The 14,610-nt window shown below is 37.6% G+C and overlaps 1 long non-coding RNA gene and 1 pseudogene across 1 annotated transcript; both read left to right on the top strand.

Moving 5' to 3' along the window:
- Positions 1-572: 572 nt before the first annotated feature.
- Positions 573-5,282, top strand: LOC129757725 (uncharacterized). Its single transcript, XR_008739775.1, has 4 exons — positions 573-1,057; positions 1,124-3,488; positions 3,546-4,049; positions 4,125-5,282. It is a non-coding gene; the product is annotated as an uncharacterized LOC129757725 (long non-coding RNA).
- Positions 5,283-11,785: 6,503 nt separating this feature from the next.
- On the top strand, positions 11,786-12,550 carry LOC129737813 (60S ribosomal protein L7a-like; annotated as a pseudogene).
- Positions 12,551-14,610: the final 2,060 nt, after the last annotated feature.

Below are 14,610 nucleotides of genomic sequence, written 5' to 3' on the forward strand. Positions count from 1 at the left end.
ATGTTCAAGCTCTAAAGTGAACGCTCCTTCAATGCAACAAAACGACATTGAACTCGATGCCCGAAGGATCGCGATAAACGGTATGAATGACTTGAATTTCGTTAATAATCAATCAGTTTTCTAACTAGAAACACGATTCACCAAAGCATTGACGAAAATTGCACCTAATCATAAATTCATATGACCAGCTAAAAAATTATCTGTTTGAACTATAACAACAATCACAATACCTTCCTTGGTTGAGTTTTCAATAAGAAAGGTAAAAGCTCTGCGACAAAATGCTCGGATCGATTGGAATCGATTTTGACAGTTCTTTTGCCCGATTGGAATTTTGTGTTTCAGATGTCACTTCTCTTATATACAGGTTCACTATCATAAATAAGTGCTGAGTTTTTCAAAACGATGCATCTGGCACCTCTGATCCGGTAATTTTGACGTAAGTTTGGCAGAAGTCATGGACGCTACGCATTATGGTTCGAGAACAATTTAACGATAATTGATAAATTTGAAGTAAATCGTAATACCATTCATTAACCTTTTCAGATACCTTCACCTTCTAACATATACGATTATTTATCGTTCCTAACGTTGTCGACAAAAAGTTCAAAATAAGAGCTACGTTTACAGATACAATCACTATTTCTAGAGCCGTAAATGTATCGTATTGGCTGTTTGAGATATAGTTTTTTGCTATGCGGGAGCACCATAAGTTGATCGACGTAATCGGAGGGGATCGGTCAATTTAGTAGGTTTTCGTAGGACTCTATTTAGTTGGCAAACTTTAAGCCTATTTAGTATGGAATGGTCATAACTGAATTAGTTTTTGACATGTGTTGTGTGAAGGAGTTCATCGAAGGGAAAGCTTGGCCCACGGTTCGTCAGTGCTCATCAGTAGTTTGTTCGAGTGGCGAGCGGGTTTCTATCGGTTCCGTCATGACGACGTCAACCTGACCAACTTCCCGGACGTTTGCCGGGCATGCCTGAAGCCGTAATCGAAGGTGTTCATGATTCCGATGGAGGCATCACCGTGGGCCAGTTCCTCGATGAGGTGCCGGAGGTGAGTTGATGGAATAAAAAATTTATTTTGGAAAATAGTTTGATTGTTTTCCTCTTATTTCAATAGAAAAACATTCAGCTCTCGAAATCCGTTTGTACCGGTTGGGTGGAGGAGCTGGAACGGATTTCCATCTTCAGGTGCGAGCTGCTGTTGAGTCAGAAGTTTACGGAAGCCTTGGTAGATCGTTGGAGTTTTGCAGTGCTTGGATGGCAAGCTTCTCCACAGGACAGGTCGTTCCCCGACCGGCTACTGTAGGATGCTAGGTTCAAAGATTCCGGCATTCTCATTGCCGAATGAGCCAGTTTGCAGGTTCGTGCCTCCACCATCAGGCTACCTGCCAAAAATTTACTTCGCCAACCACCTACATTTTTACTACAGAAAAATAAAAATACCTCTACTGGACTTGCTCCGAGATACGAAAATGAACCATTTACATAAATCGGCCTATTTAGTCGGATGGTACTTTTGCGGTCAATCAATCCGGCTATTCAGTCGGATTGAGTTGGGTGGTAGGAAGAAAAATCAATTTTTGAGGTCAATCAATCCGGCTATTAAGTACGATTGGGTAGAGTGGTAGGAAAAAAATCGATGTTGGCGGTCAATCAATTCAGCTATTTAGTCGGATTGCGTAGGGTGGTAGGGAGAAAAATCAATTTTTGAGGTCAATCAATCCGGCTATTTAGTACAATTTGGTAGGGTGGTAGAAAAACAATCGATTTTTGTGGTCAATCAATTCTGCTATTTAGTCGTATTGAGTTGGATGGTGCAAAGAAAAATCTATTTTTGCTGTCAATCAATTCGGCTATTTAGTACGATTGGGTAGGGTGGTAGGAAAAACAATCGATTTTTGAGGCCAATCAATTCTGCTATTTAGTCGGATTCAGTCGGATGGTTAATACTAAGTAGCTCGTTTGATACCCCTATTAAATAGCTGAACGTCGAAAATCTCATTAACTTTATCGCCCTACTAATCAGGCGATTAAGTCGGTTCCTACACAATCATGCTACCCATCACCCTATTTGATAGGCCTACGAAATTGGCTTACTAATCGGCTGATGCCCAGCAAAAACTCCCATAAGCGACGTTGCAACAATAGGCCGATTAGTATGATCGAAAATCGGCCGACGCACCCTTCGCGAGCCGACTAAGTATGGTGAATAGTAGGGTGTATTTCCTATCGGGCATGGTTAGACCCGAAATTTGACAACCGTAATTTGACAGCTCTGCTGATAGGTCGCATTTTCGTCAGATCCCGGATCGGAACGAATATCGCAACCGGACCGATTACTGTCAAACTATTAGTTGTCAGTTTGAATCTATCCCGTTTCCCTTCGAATTCTGTTGGATTTCCTGACCATTTCTCCGCTGCCCTACAATGACAGATATCTAAATCGATAAGTTTAGTTTCGATTCCAATTCTGTCAGTTTTTGGCGGGCCATCATTTGAAAAACGATCGGTTATTTTTCGTGTTTGTCGCACGCCGCGTTTTCGTTGCCGGTCAAAATTTGACGCCCCCATTAAATTAAGTCTTAGCTTAAGCTGACCTTTCAAGCTCTCCACAGTCTGCTTCATGCCTAGCGCATTCAATTTGCTGAAACAAGGTGGTGGAGAAAAAAGCTGGAGGAGCTTCGGCCATAATTTCATGGGACCATTTCTTCAATTCACTGTTCCGCTACTATCAGAATCTGAGACAGGAGCAAAACTCCGGCAGTGAAACAGTTTACCGCTACAGAGAGCCCTCAGCAGAAACATCAACCCTCAGGAAATGGCACTCATCGACGCAGCTTACTCCCTTTTCGACACCTTCACACCATTCCCCGGACGTTAGAGATGAATCATCCAACAGGATGAAAATCCAGAAAAAAAATTACCCGAACGCAAAAATCTCGAGAAGACCTATGCGCTACAGATTCTGTACCAGGGTTTTGAAACACAAGAAGATTTCTTCAATCCACTAGGCATGAAGACCAAAGTGGACCACATGCTCAACGCCATCCGCTACGTTACCTACAATTGTTCCTTCCGGAGAACGCTCTAGTTTCCATGAAAATTCTCGCTTCCAAAATGCGTCAACCGAACGTAAAGCCCTATAGGGCTGCTGACCCAAAATGAGCGCACCAAAAATGAAATCCGTCAAGGTTTGTGTTGGAAAGCGAAGCGAAGTAACATTCTCGGAGGATGACGTTGAATGTGGTCAGGAACTACAGGAGCAGCAGCACGAAACAGGCTCCGTTTGTTTGGAGCTGCAGTACAAGAAAGCCATCGTCGATCGGCTGCAGGAGTGTTTGCCGAAACGGAGCACCCCTTAATCTGGCACAAAATCTGCTTGGCTTTGACCTGAGCAAAGAACTGCGACTCAACAATTTGCAGCGGGGTGCTCCCCGAGCAACTGCAGCTTATTTTGCTGCTAGATCAAACCTTGGATGAAGGTAGGTATTTATGATTTATTTTTGTGATTTGTTGATTTTTATCATTTTTTTTTGTAGGCCAACTCAATTCCCCAGCACCAAAAATGAAATCCTAAAGGGTTTTGTCAAGTTTTATGTGAGGAACGTCGCAGAGAAAAGGAACTCCGTCGGCTTCAAGCTTTCATTTATGGATCTCTCAGTGAGAACGTTAACGCTTCGCGGGCTGAACAACGTGAGAATCCTTTTGCTGCAGGAATCCGGTAGAACTTTCGACAAAAAGACGCCCAACAATGGCAACGATCACTATTCGATCGATTTGACCGATCCTGATAACAATGTTAAATTGGTGGAGTCCCCGCTTTCACCGGTTAAGCGTTCTTCAGTAGAAGGGACTCAACTACGCGGAACCGTCCCACGTCCGATTGTGACAGCGGGGGCTCCCGGAGGAGCAGGCGTAAGAATTACACCGAACAATGCAATGAGTAAACCTGTAGCCGGTGCTGTTCAACGATCTGTATCGTCCCTTAGCACTGTGCCCGGCAGCAGTCCAAACATGAAGAAAATCACATGCTATGAAACTTGGTTAGTTATACTTCTACAAGCGACACACGACATTTGTAATCTAATAATGACTATTTCCTCCTTTTAATCCTCTAGGTACGTTATCAATATACCGAATGCTGATGGGAAACCTGAGCGACCATCGTTTGGGATGACTATGATTGGGTTAGATAACGAGGCAGCAAAGTTGCAGCTTCCTTCGGAATAGTGGTCTCACAAAATAATCCTCACCAAAAGGAAACATCCGTCCGACGAGGGAGATGAAGTCTTCAACGGGGATGCTGCAGATCGCGCTATCAACGAAGACGAAAAACGCAACTATGAGCCATGTAATATTATGTCACGATGGCAGACGGCCATCCCAGGAAAGTTCAATCTGCAGTATGATCGGACTGTTATCCTCTAAAACGATACCTTCTTCATCAATGTTGATGGGAGATCCCAACAAGCTTGAAGACTGTGCCGACATCGAGACATTGCTGTCGGTTGTTGACTATGTCAATCTAAAGAATTCATGCGTTGAATTACCCACGGCCCAGCAGCAGATGCCGAACCACCCGGGATTGCCGCGCAGTTTGGTCGCGGTGTTGTATTATGATGGAAGGAAGTCGCTTGTGGCCAGCTTTTCCAGGCGCGAACCGGTGTTAGCTGGTGCACAAATGTGTCACAGATAATAATATAAAAAAAACACGAATACCATATAGCAAATTCAAAATGATTTTTTAAATTCACAGGAAATAACCCAGGTTATAACCTCTTACATGAATGGTTTGGTCGCCGATGGAATGCTTGACAAGATCGTCGATACCTTGGGGGAACTAATCATCACCTGTCCCCCTGGAACTGGATGTGTTGACGAAAAATCGAGCACTTGGGCCACCCAAACATCATCGGCAAGCGTTGGAGTTGTTCGAGGAAATTCGGCCGCTCAAAGTGGACTGCCACGGGGAACAATTGTGAAGGAGACTCCCCACCCGGTTTCCACATCCTACTACAAGTCAACACCATATCCGACTTCCTTAGGCTGCCTCTGCACATCATCGTCGAAGCCTGTTCCATCTTTGAAACCTTCACACCATTCCTCGGACGCAAAAATATCGAGGAGACCTCCCTACATGCGTTACAGATCCTGTACCGGGCTCTCAAATCACAGGATGGCGAATTTTTGGCGTTCGAAGCAGCCAATCATCTGCCCCATTGGGCAAATCTTATAAAAATCATGAACAAATTCTAGCGCATTGTAAATATTTTTTTTTCTAAATATTGTATACATATATTGCCAAAAAAAAATTATTAAAATTATCCATAGAAATAATGTTGTTTTATTTCCAAAAAATTGGAATCCGAACAAAAATTGACTTCAGGGCATAAAAACAACAAAAACAACAGGGCAAAGCGTTCGGATTTTTTGTCCGATTTCAATCGGAAAACCGTCAAATTTTGAAGGGAAAACCATCTGATTTTGGTAGGAAATCTAACCGATTTCCGTCTTGAAACGACCCGGTTGTTTTGACAGCTCACTCGCAAAAACTTATCGTCGTCAGGAAAGTTGTTTCACCAGGGCACTGAATTCGTCGGAAATCGGTTGGATTTCTCGTCAGAATTCTAACCGATTCTCGGGTTGAACGGCTCGAAATCCTACCGATTTTGGGCCAATTTTTCGATCCGGGATGTAGCCGATAAACACTAAAACAAATCATCATATGATATGTAAATCGTTTTTTTAAGATGCACTGAATTATTATTTAAATGAATAAATCGACTTCTCGTCGAGTTTTGTAAATTATTTGATATCGATAAGAGTCGGTTACTTTAAAACATCTATGACTTATTTGAAATATTCGTTGTACTGTATGTTTTGTGATAATGTTGAATGTTTGTGTTGACTCAATTCATCCAAATTTAGGATTCCAAGTTTAGTTTCTATTCAATATTTCTATCGCGCCAGCACTAAATTTAACCTGTGCCATAAGTCAAATCATTTCGTAGTCTTTTACAAAGTTGTTGAATGAGTTCAAATATTCAATGACTTCCTTGAATAATGTTAGGAATACCTGTAATCAAATCTTTTGGGTTTTCTTTGAAATGTATAATTTAATTTTTTTTTTGAAGTGTTGTATCTCTGAAACAAGAATATTTATGAAAGATCTTCTTATTGATCAATGAGGTATAATTAAATGATTCAAAAACATCTTTAAGTTTTCATGTACGCTTGTTTGTTTATCATTTATCAATGATCGATTTCAGCCGAACCTGAAAAATTTTAACCAAAACTAGAGGTGATAGACAAAATCTGACAATTTTTTTTAATTTTGAGACGTAAAATTTTCAAAAACTAAAAAGGCTAAATTTTGATAAAAATATAACAACACTATGACAAAAATTTGACAAATGTGGTAAATATATGAAAAACTTATGATGAAAATATGATAAACTTATGACCAATCTATCGCTAAATTAAAAAAAAAATGCAAAAAAAATTAACAAAAATGTTGAAAATAATTGACAACACAATGACAAAAATTTGAAAACTGTGGTCAAAATATGACAAAATTATGAAAAAATATGACGAAATTAGTAACATATGACAATAATCTTTTTGCTATATTATCTATAATAACTTTGACGAAAATTCAACAAATATGGAAATATGGCAAAGTTATGACAAAAATATGACAAATATTTAAAACAAATGACGAAACTATGACGACAATTTTTCACTTAAATGATAATATAATACCCAAAAAAAGTCCTGAAAATATGTAAAAAAATATGACAAAACTTTGACAAAAAAATTTCACTAAAATGACAATATACCCAATGCTTTATTAAAAGTCCTGCCAGACATTCAAAACACAATTCAACAGTTTTAAAAAATAGTGAATAGAATATCTCTTGATAGAGTTGTCGATCCTGGTATAAACTTAGAGGATTGAGCAAGGTTTCCTAAATCTTAGAACAATCTATACTGCCCCTACTCGCATAACAGCCCAACAAACACTTTTTGCTGAATAAACGCTGAAAAAATATCGTGATTCAATTTTTAATCAGCAATCTGGCTGAAAGAAGGTCTCAAAAATTCACTAATTCACGTATCTTCAGCCTTTAATCATCTTGATCTGGAGAAGTTATTCAGCAAACGTCATTAAACGTCAATTGACGGATCATCAAAAAAAAAAAAAAAAGTCAAATGTCTGTCTGTCAGATGTTTCGCACCCACTTTTTCCCCTCTGTGTTGTTTTTTTTTTCGTTTCAACTGCCCCGACTTTTAAACCTCCGGCTTGTTGGTCGCATGCCGCAGTACGCAGAACCAATCATGAAGTCTGCGGCGCGATGAAAATTTGTCGATCTTAAGCGACCAACATGCCTCTCAACCGATTTTTTTTTTTAAATAAGTGTGAGAGAAACGACCTTTTTTTCAGTTTTGGGCACTAAAAATAAAATTTGTGAGGAAATTTATTCTTTATTTCAAAATTAAGCTAAATGAGAAATCATAAAAAAAATCTCATTGCATAAAGAAAACCAGTGTTCGGCATCGCTAACTGTAAAATTAGCGCCGCTAATTACATCGCTAACTCATACAAAGTTAGCGATCTCTAATTAAATACGCTAAATGTGCCGAAAAAGTTATCGCTTTAAGCTTAAAGCGCTAATCGCTAACTGTTGACCAACATTAAGGCCAGAACAAATATCAAATTCTTCTTTAGTCACGCCCTTTACATTTTTACAACTCCGCAAGGGGAAATAAATAAAGTTTCAAATATTTTATTAAAAATTAGATAAATTTATCGAATTTTCATAAAATTATATTAGCAAAACTAAAACTGTCAAAGATAGGAATGTTAAACAAATCTCTGTGTTCTACAAATAAAAACAACCAAATTTTCGAACAATTATAAGAGCAAACGAACAGAATGTGGAAGATGGGAGTTATTTTTTTCAATTTAAATTTTGGATAAAAATTTACTCGATTTATCGGTTTTGTGCAAAGTAGATAGTATGCAATTTAGCAGCAAACAATTTGTTGTGTAATTCATTCCATTTTGTTGTTTTTGGCATTATTTTATACTATCCTCATTTAAAATCTTCAACCTGTTTTCCCCTTTTTCAAACTTGCAGGAGCATTGTCAAACGTGAACATTTATACAATTTCTATTCGAATTTTAACCGAAGTCTACAATGGTGATTTTATCTTATTTTTATATGAACTGATCTATAAATCTTTACAAAAATGAATTGTGAAAAGTAAATATCTCAGCCACTTGAAAACAAATGCTGATGAGGAGATGTTAAAATAGTTTTATACTGTTTAACACCGTTTATTGTTATCTTCTTCTGTAAATGATGCGAAAAGAAAGTGCTAAAAGAGAGAAAAATGACACTAAATACATCTTTTCTCGAGTACGCGTTCCTCCAATCAATCCAATTAAGCAATCGGAATGCTGTCCAATGTCACCTTAACTTGATTAATGGAAAAAAGTTTATTCTATCACTAATAATTTGAGAGATTGATACAAATATATGGGAGTTAGCGATCTTCATTTAGCGGAACCAAATAATAGCGAAACTTTTTAATTCACTAAAACAATCAAAACTTAGCGGCAAAATCAAACCGCTAACGAAAAGTTAGCGGACTAACTAGCGAATAACGGATTAGCGCTTTTTTGCCGAACACTGAAGAAAACAAAAATTCCCCTCTCATTCCAATCAAGCCGCCATCATGCAGGGCAATTTTACCACAGTTCACAGTCTGTCAAGTTCCAATGGTAGCGAATGGTTGAACAAAGGCTGAAATAGTGTTATGGAAGCAACTCTTCAACTCCTTTCATTGGCTGCACTGAGACTTCTTTAAACGCTGAAACATGGTTATAGTTTGTCTTTATTCAACCATTAAGCTGAAGCAGCAAATACGCTTTAGCTCAGCTTTTGTTCAGCGAATTGCCGTTCTTAAGCAGCCAAAATGTTTATTGGGAGTCCCATATGAATTTTCGTCATTTTTGACAATTTTTTTTTCAAATTATATGCTCATGATCAGGCTTGGCAAAAGTCATCGTCATGAGGCGTGAAGCTGTGACTGTGAAGCCTCTTGGTCCGTCAAACTCAATTGACTGTTCCTTAACGACCAGTCACTTCGTTTGCCAGTCATTCATTCCCCAGTCATTTGAAGCTAAAAGAATGACCTAGTCAAGCAATCGCATTCAAACGACCGGTGACGAAGAAGAAACGCATTTATTATTATTGTTGCTCCTGCCAGCAAGCCGAAGACGAAAAAGAAAAGAATTTATTATTATTGTTGCTTCTGCCAGCAAGCCCGTTTTCAGTTTTTTATTGCTATTGTTGCTCTCTGCCAGCAAGTCGTTCAATTAGTTGTACCTGCCGTCAGCAGCCGATCGAAGTGTGAAGAGATTTGCCAGTCACTCTCAGGAGAAATTTTGACCATGTGTAGGAGCTTCGCCAGTCGATGATGTTGTCGTGCTTTATCCGTCATGCGAGAAGTGAGGCTCCGTCAATTAAGAACAGTGCCAGTCGTTTGATGAAACAAAACTAGTCGGGTCAAGCGTGACGGGCGAAATTTACCATCACTGCTCATGATCAATTGTTTCTTGCCTCGAATCATTCTAGATGAAGCTTTGAACTTGCTTAATGACTTGAAACTAATATAATGATAATGAAAATGGAAGCATCTCTTAAGCTGATGTGTACACATTTCTAAAAATCTAATACGGGTTATATTTAACTTTAAAGCGGTTTTGAAACAAATAATTTCTGAATTATCAATTTCTTAATCCAAACAACAGGTGTGTACAACAGAACTCAATCGAAATCAATTGAAATGGATTGACAGTTGATCAGCTGTTTTTCCAATTGACTTCGATCGATTTCTATCAGGCTGCTGAATGAACAGCCAGACACTAATACTAACGCGCTGCTTTTGCTGTCATTTTCTTATACAGCTGTGTACTTGGCGATTTCGGGCTTTATTTAATAATGAAAATTATAATAGCAATCGTCTGTTACTGTGCTGTTGTTCTTACCACAGAGAACAGACATACAAGCTAGCCCACGAAAGTTGTGTAAAAATCCCAACACCCTTTTTGAACCAATTTTGGATTTTTGGTTGGGCCACCAGATGTCTCCAAACACACCAAAGAGAACTGTCAAAACAAAGCTGACTAAGTTTCAGTCAGTTTTCTATAGGTCGTAATGAGCTGCTTAGCATGCTTCAAGAATATCGCTATTAGGATATATTGACAGTTCTACACGAACACCACCTTAGCAGGAGGCCTCAGCCCTAATCCGCAGACACCATATACCCAGACTGATCAGTGGCGGTTGAGCCCATACAACTACAAATCGCCCAGAACCATACGCCATCTATCGGGGCATCGTGAAACCATTGTGCTTCATCAAGAAAAAAAAATGCACTTGATAATTAACAAGCCAAATGAAAACTTGTTTGATTGAATCACCTATGAGTATTTGAAATTCTTTTTAGAATATTTTCAATTTGGTTTTTGTCTTCAATGTTGAACTGTTTACTCTAATTTACTGTATCATGATAAGAAATGAATGTTGTACACACCATGCCCGTTGATCGATTTAGATGAAAAAATACAAAACTTACGTTGTATCGGTCCTTAGTTTAGAGCCAATTATTTTGGTATTCAGCTTTGATTTAGAAATTTATCCTGCTGAGTGACAGTTTGAAATTTATAATGTCCGCATTAAATAATTCATTGAGTTCTGAATTGTTCATCTTATTCCTTTTATTTATGGTTTACTACGACAAAAAAAAACAAACTTCATAATATGATTTATTATATCCTTGAAAAACTTGAATTCCAATCAATCTTAGCTGTTTTGGCTAATATCTAGATTGGTTTGAGGAGTGAAATACATTATCGTTGGAATGATTAGAACTTGTTTAGACAATTTGCAAAAAAAAATTAAGTAGAATAATAAATATGACGAATGTATTGGCCAGCGCTTTAATCATATTTACTTTTTGTTTTTGTTTCAATTATAGTCGTTTTACAATCTTTATAGCATTCGCGACTTTATCAACGTTACAATTGGCGGATTGTTATTGAAAAACTATCCGGTACAACTGTGTTCGATGTTTACTCCTGGGCTCGAACTCGCGGACATCGGTTCAGGAGGCAACAGACTTGCCAACTGAGCTATATCACAAGCCTCAACCATATTTACTGCTGGTAGTGTTCGTGATATAATGCTGGTTGTTTCAATAAAATTTATATTTCGATTTAGAAATATAACCTCAGAAACTTTTTTAGCCTCATTCTGGACTAGGGGAAAATTAGCCTAAAAAGCCTTATTTTTTAGACAATTTTTCCATCTTTTTCCGTTCAACTTTTTCTCTAAGAAATTTTTGGAAAACAAGGTCAAATATCCACTGAATTTGAGACATTTAAAAATGTCTGTTTCAAATCCATTTCTCCTTGTTTCTAAAAAACTTTCACGGTTGAAATTTAACCAAATGTTTTAATTCAAAGTTATGTTTAAATCATAGTCTTTAAGTAATTAGTATACAAAATGAATCCATTCTTCAAAAAATTATAATTTTGAATGAAGTTTATTTCATGTGAATAAGCAATAATTTCACTGTATTATTTATCGAATTCAATACTTTTCCACACAGCCGAAACGAATTTTGAATGGTAAAAGAACATTACTCTCTTGATGCAAACGAAGATGATTTTTATTTTCTTGTCGTTGCATGAAATGTCAAATAGCGTATGCCTGTGTGAGTGAATTCGTTTTATGTTTTGATTTTGATGTGACGAACTCACGTTTCTTTTTTTATACCTATTGATAGCATCGATTACACGTGCGATATTCAATAAATGGTTCGAAATTTGACCAACAAAAATAATGAAAACGGGTAAAACACTTTGTCAGTGTTATTTATCTTCGAGAAGTATACCGGCCGGAAAACTCGATCGCTAAGATCCAACGATTGAAGGATAAGGCTGAGGCCAAGGCCGCTGGCAAGGAGGAACCTCCGGCAAAGAAAACCAACCCCTGCGGCAGGGCGCCAACACCGTCGTCAAACTAGTCGAGCAGAAGAAGGCTCAGCTGGTGATGATCGTTCACGATGCTGACTCCATTGAGCTGGTCATCTATCTACCGGCTCTGTGCCGAAAGATGGGTATTCAGTTCTGCATCATCAAGGACAAGTTCCGACTGGGAACGTTGGTGTTCCATCAAGATCTGCACCTGTGTTGCTCTGACCCAAGTGGACAACTCCGACCGTGCCAATCTGTCCAATTAAACCATCTATACCAATTTCAACGATCTCTACGAGGAGATCCGCAAGCACTGGGTAGGTGGTCTGCTCGGGCCGAAGAGTATAGCCTGCATCGCCAAGCGGATCAGATTATAAACACATGAAGATTATTGCACCTGTCGGTTGGTTGTCTGTACCTTTATCTAACAGCTTAGAATTTCGAAGCTTCCAATTCGATACCTTCCTTAGAATCAATTGTCGTTGAATAGTTAACCTCAAACAAATTTAAAACTTTAACAATTCATTAAGGATAAATTTAAAGAAAACTCACTAAAAATCCTTCACGATATTTAGAATTTCCCGCTTTAATTTTCTCCCTCGTTTTTGTTGTTTTTAATTAAATCAAAATTAAAGAATTGATTCATTAATTTTTGCACGAATCTGTTGTCTTTTGATTTCAAAAACAGTAAATGAATTCAATATTTGTAAACATCAACTTGAAATAATTTTCATTCATTTTGATAGAAATAAATTTAAACCAAAAAATAAGGTTTAGATAAAAAAAAAACTAGAACATTGATTTAAAAAAGTATTTCTTTTGTTTCAATGACAATCGATTTCTCTGCGTGAAACAATAAAGTGTAAGCTTAATTAGTTTTATTGGTGTCTTCAACTTATCAACAGAACATGAAAAGCTAAGCTATTATCACTAAACTCGGATGGGTGAGACTGTTTGTCAAGAATCATCATTTTGTCAACCAACTCACTTGATTAGAAATTGTTCTAAATTTGCGAGAAAATGTTTACACATGCATCATCTCGAGGTCCAAAATATTGTTTCGAAAACCGCTGGGCTGTAAAAGGGCTCGTTTCGTATCCAAGTTTAAATAGATATTTGGAAAAGCAGACATTTTTCGAGTGTAACACAATTTTTTCAGAGAAAGGAAAATTTTAGAATTTATTGGAGAAAAAAAGTGAATAAAAACCTGACATCGGTTTTTTGTTGTAGATGAAGACTTGATGGTATATTTCGTTGTTGCGATTTTCATTCATTTCAAATTTTGTAAATATAGCCCCTACTTTTGTTTTATTCAGTTTTTGCAAACATCTGCATATGCGACGTTTCGGCTAGGAGAAGGTTTTAAGAAACTTTAGATTAAACAGTTTATTCATCAAAACTTTGTAGTTTAAGTTTATTATTCGAAACTACGGTAGCCTCAAAGTTACATATAATCTCGTCCATTCTTCTGATTTAAGAGTTCTAAACCAGTAACATAATTTAAAGCCATATTCAATGTACTGCCGTTTTGCAATATACAATCGGGGGAATGTTTTTACAATGTCATTTGACTTTTTTCTCAACATTTCCTAGATCGTTATATGTACCGAACTTTTTACAAATAATTGTGTCGTTCGCTACAATATCTTTATACTCGGGAAACTTGAACTTACCCTTGACGGAGGTTCCGGGGGTTAACGAAATCTTGCAGTTGAAAGTGATCTTCACAAATGAAGCTATTGTTAGACAGCTCTTCATTTCCGCAGAACTTTTTCCAGGCGATGGTATCCCTAAAAATAAAACTTATATACCTGATCCTTGAATGACTTTTTTTACATTAACTGTATTTCTTGTGAATTCACAGTGTGTGGTTTTCAACCTGGACCACAATGGATTTGTCAGAAAATGGTTGTTTTTCAACCACAACGCAATAAGGCTTAATTCATTTTTTGATCTCATGGATTCTTCTTGTGAATTCACAGTGTGTGGTTTTCAACCAGGACCACAATGGAGTTGTCAGAAAATGGTTGTTTTTCAACCACAACGCAATAAGGCTTAATTCATTTTTTGATCTCATGGATTCTTCTTGTGAATTCACAGTGTGTGGTTTTCAACCTGGACCACAATGGAGTTGTCAGAAAATGGTTGTTTTTCAACCACAACGCAATAAGGCTTAATTCATTTTTTGATCTCATGGATTCTTCTTGTGAATTCACAGTGTGTGGTTTTCAACCTGGACCACAATGGAGTTGTCAGAAAATGGTTGTTTTTCAACCACAACACAATAAAGCTTAATTCATTTTTCGATCTCATGGATTCTTCTTGTGAATTCACAGTGTGTGGTTTTCAACCTGGACCACAATGGAGTTGTCAGAAAATGGTTGTTTTTCAACCACAACGCAATAAGGCTTAATTCATTTTTTGATCTCATGGATTCTTCTTGTGAATTCACAGTGTGTGGTTTTCAACCTGGACCACAATGGAGTTGTCAGAAAATGGTTGTTTTTCAACCACAACGCAATAAGGCTTAATTCATTTTTTGATCTCATGGATTC

Source organism: Uranotaenia lowii, chromosome 1 (genome assembly GCF_029784155.1).
Source record: "Uranotaenia lowii strain MFRU-FL chromosome 1, ASM2978415v1, whole genome shotgun sequence".
Taxonomy (NCBI): Eukaryota; Metazoa; Arthropoda; class Insecta; order Diptera; family Culicidae; genus Uranotaenia; species Uranotaenia lowii.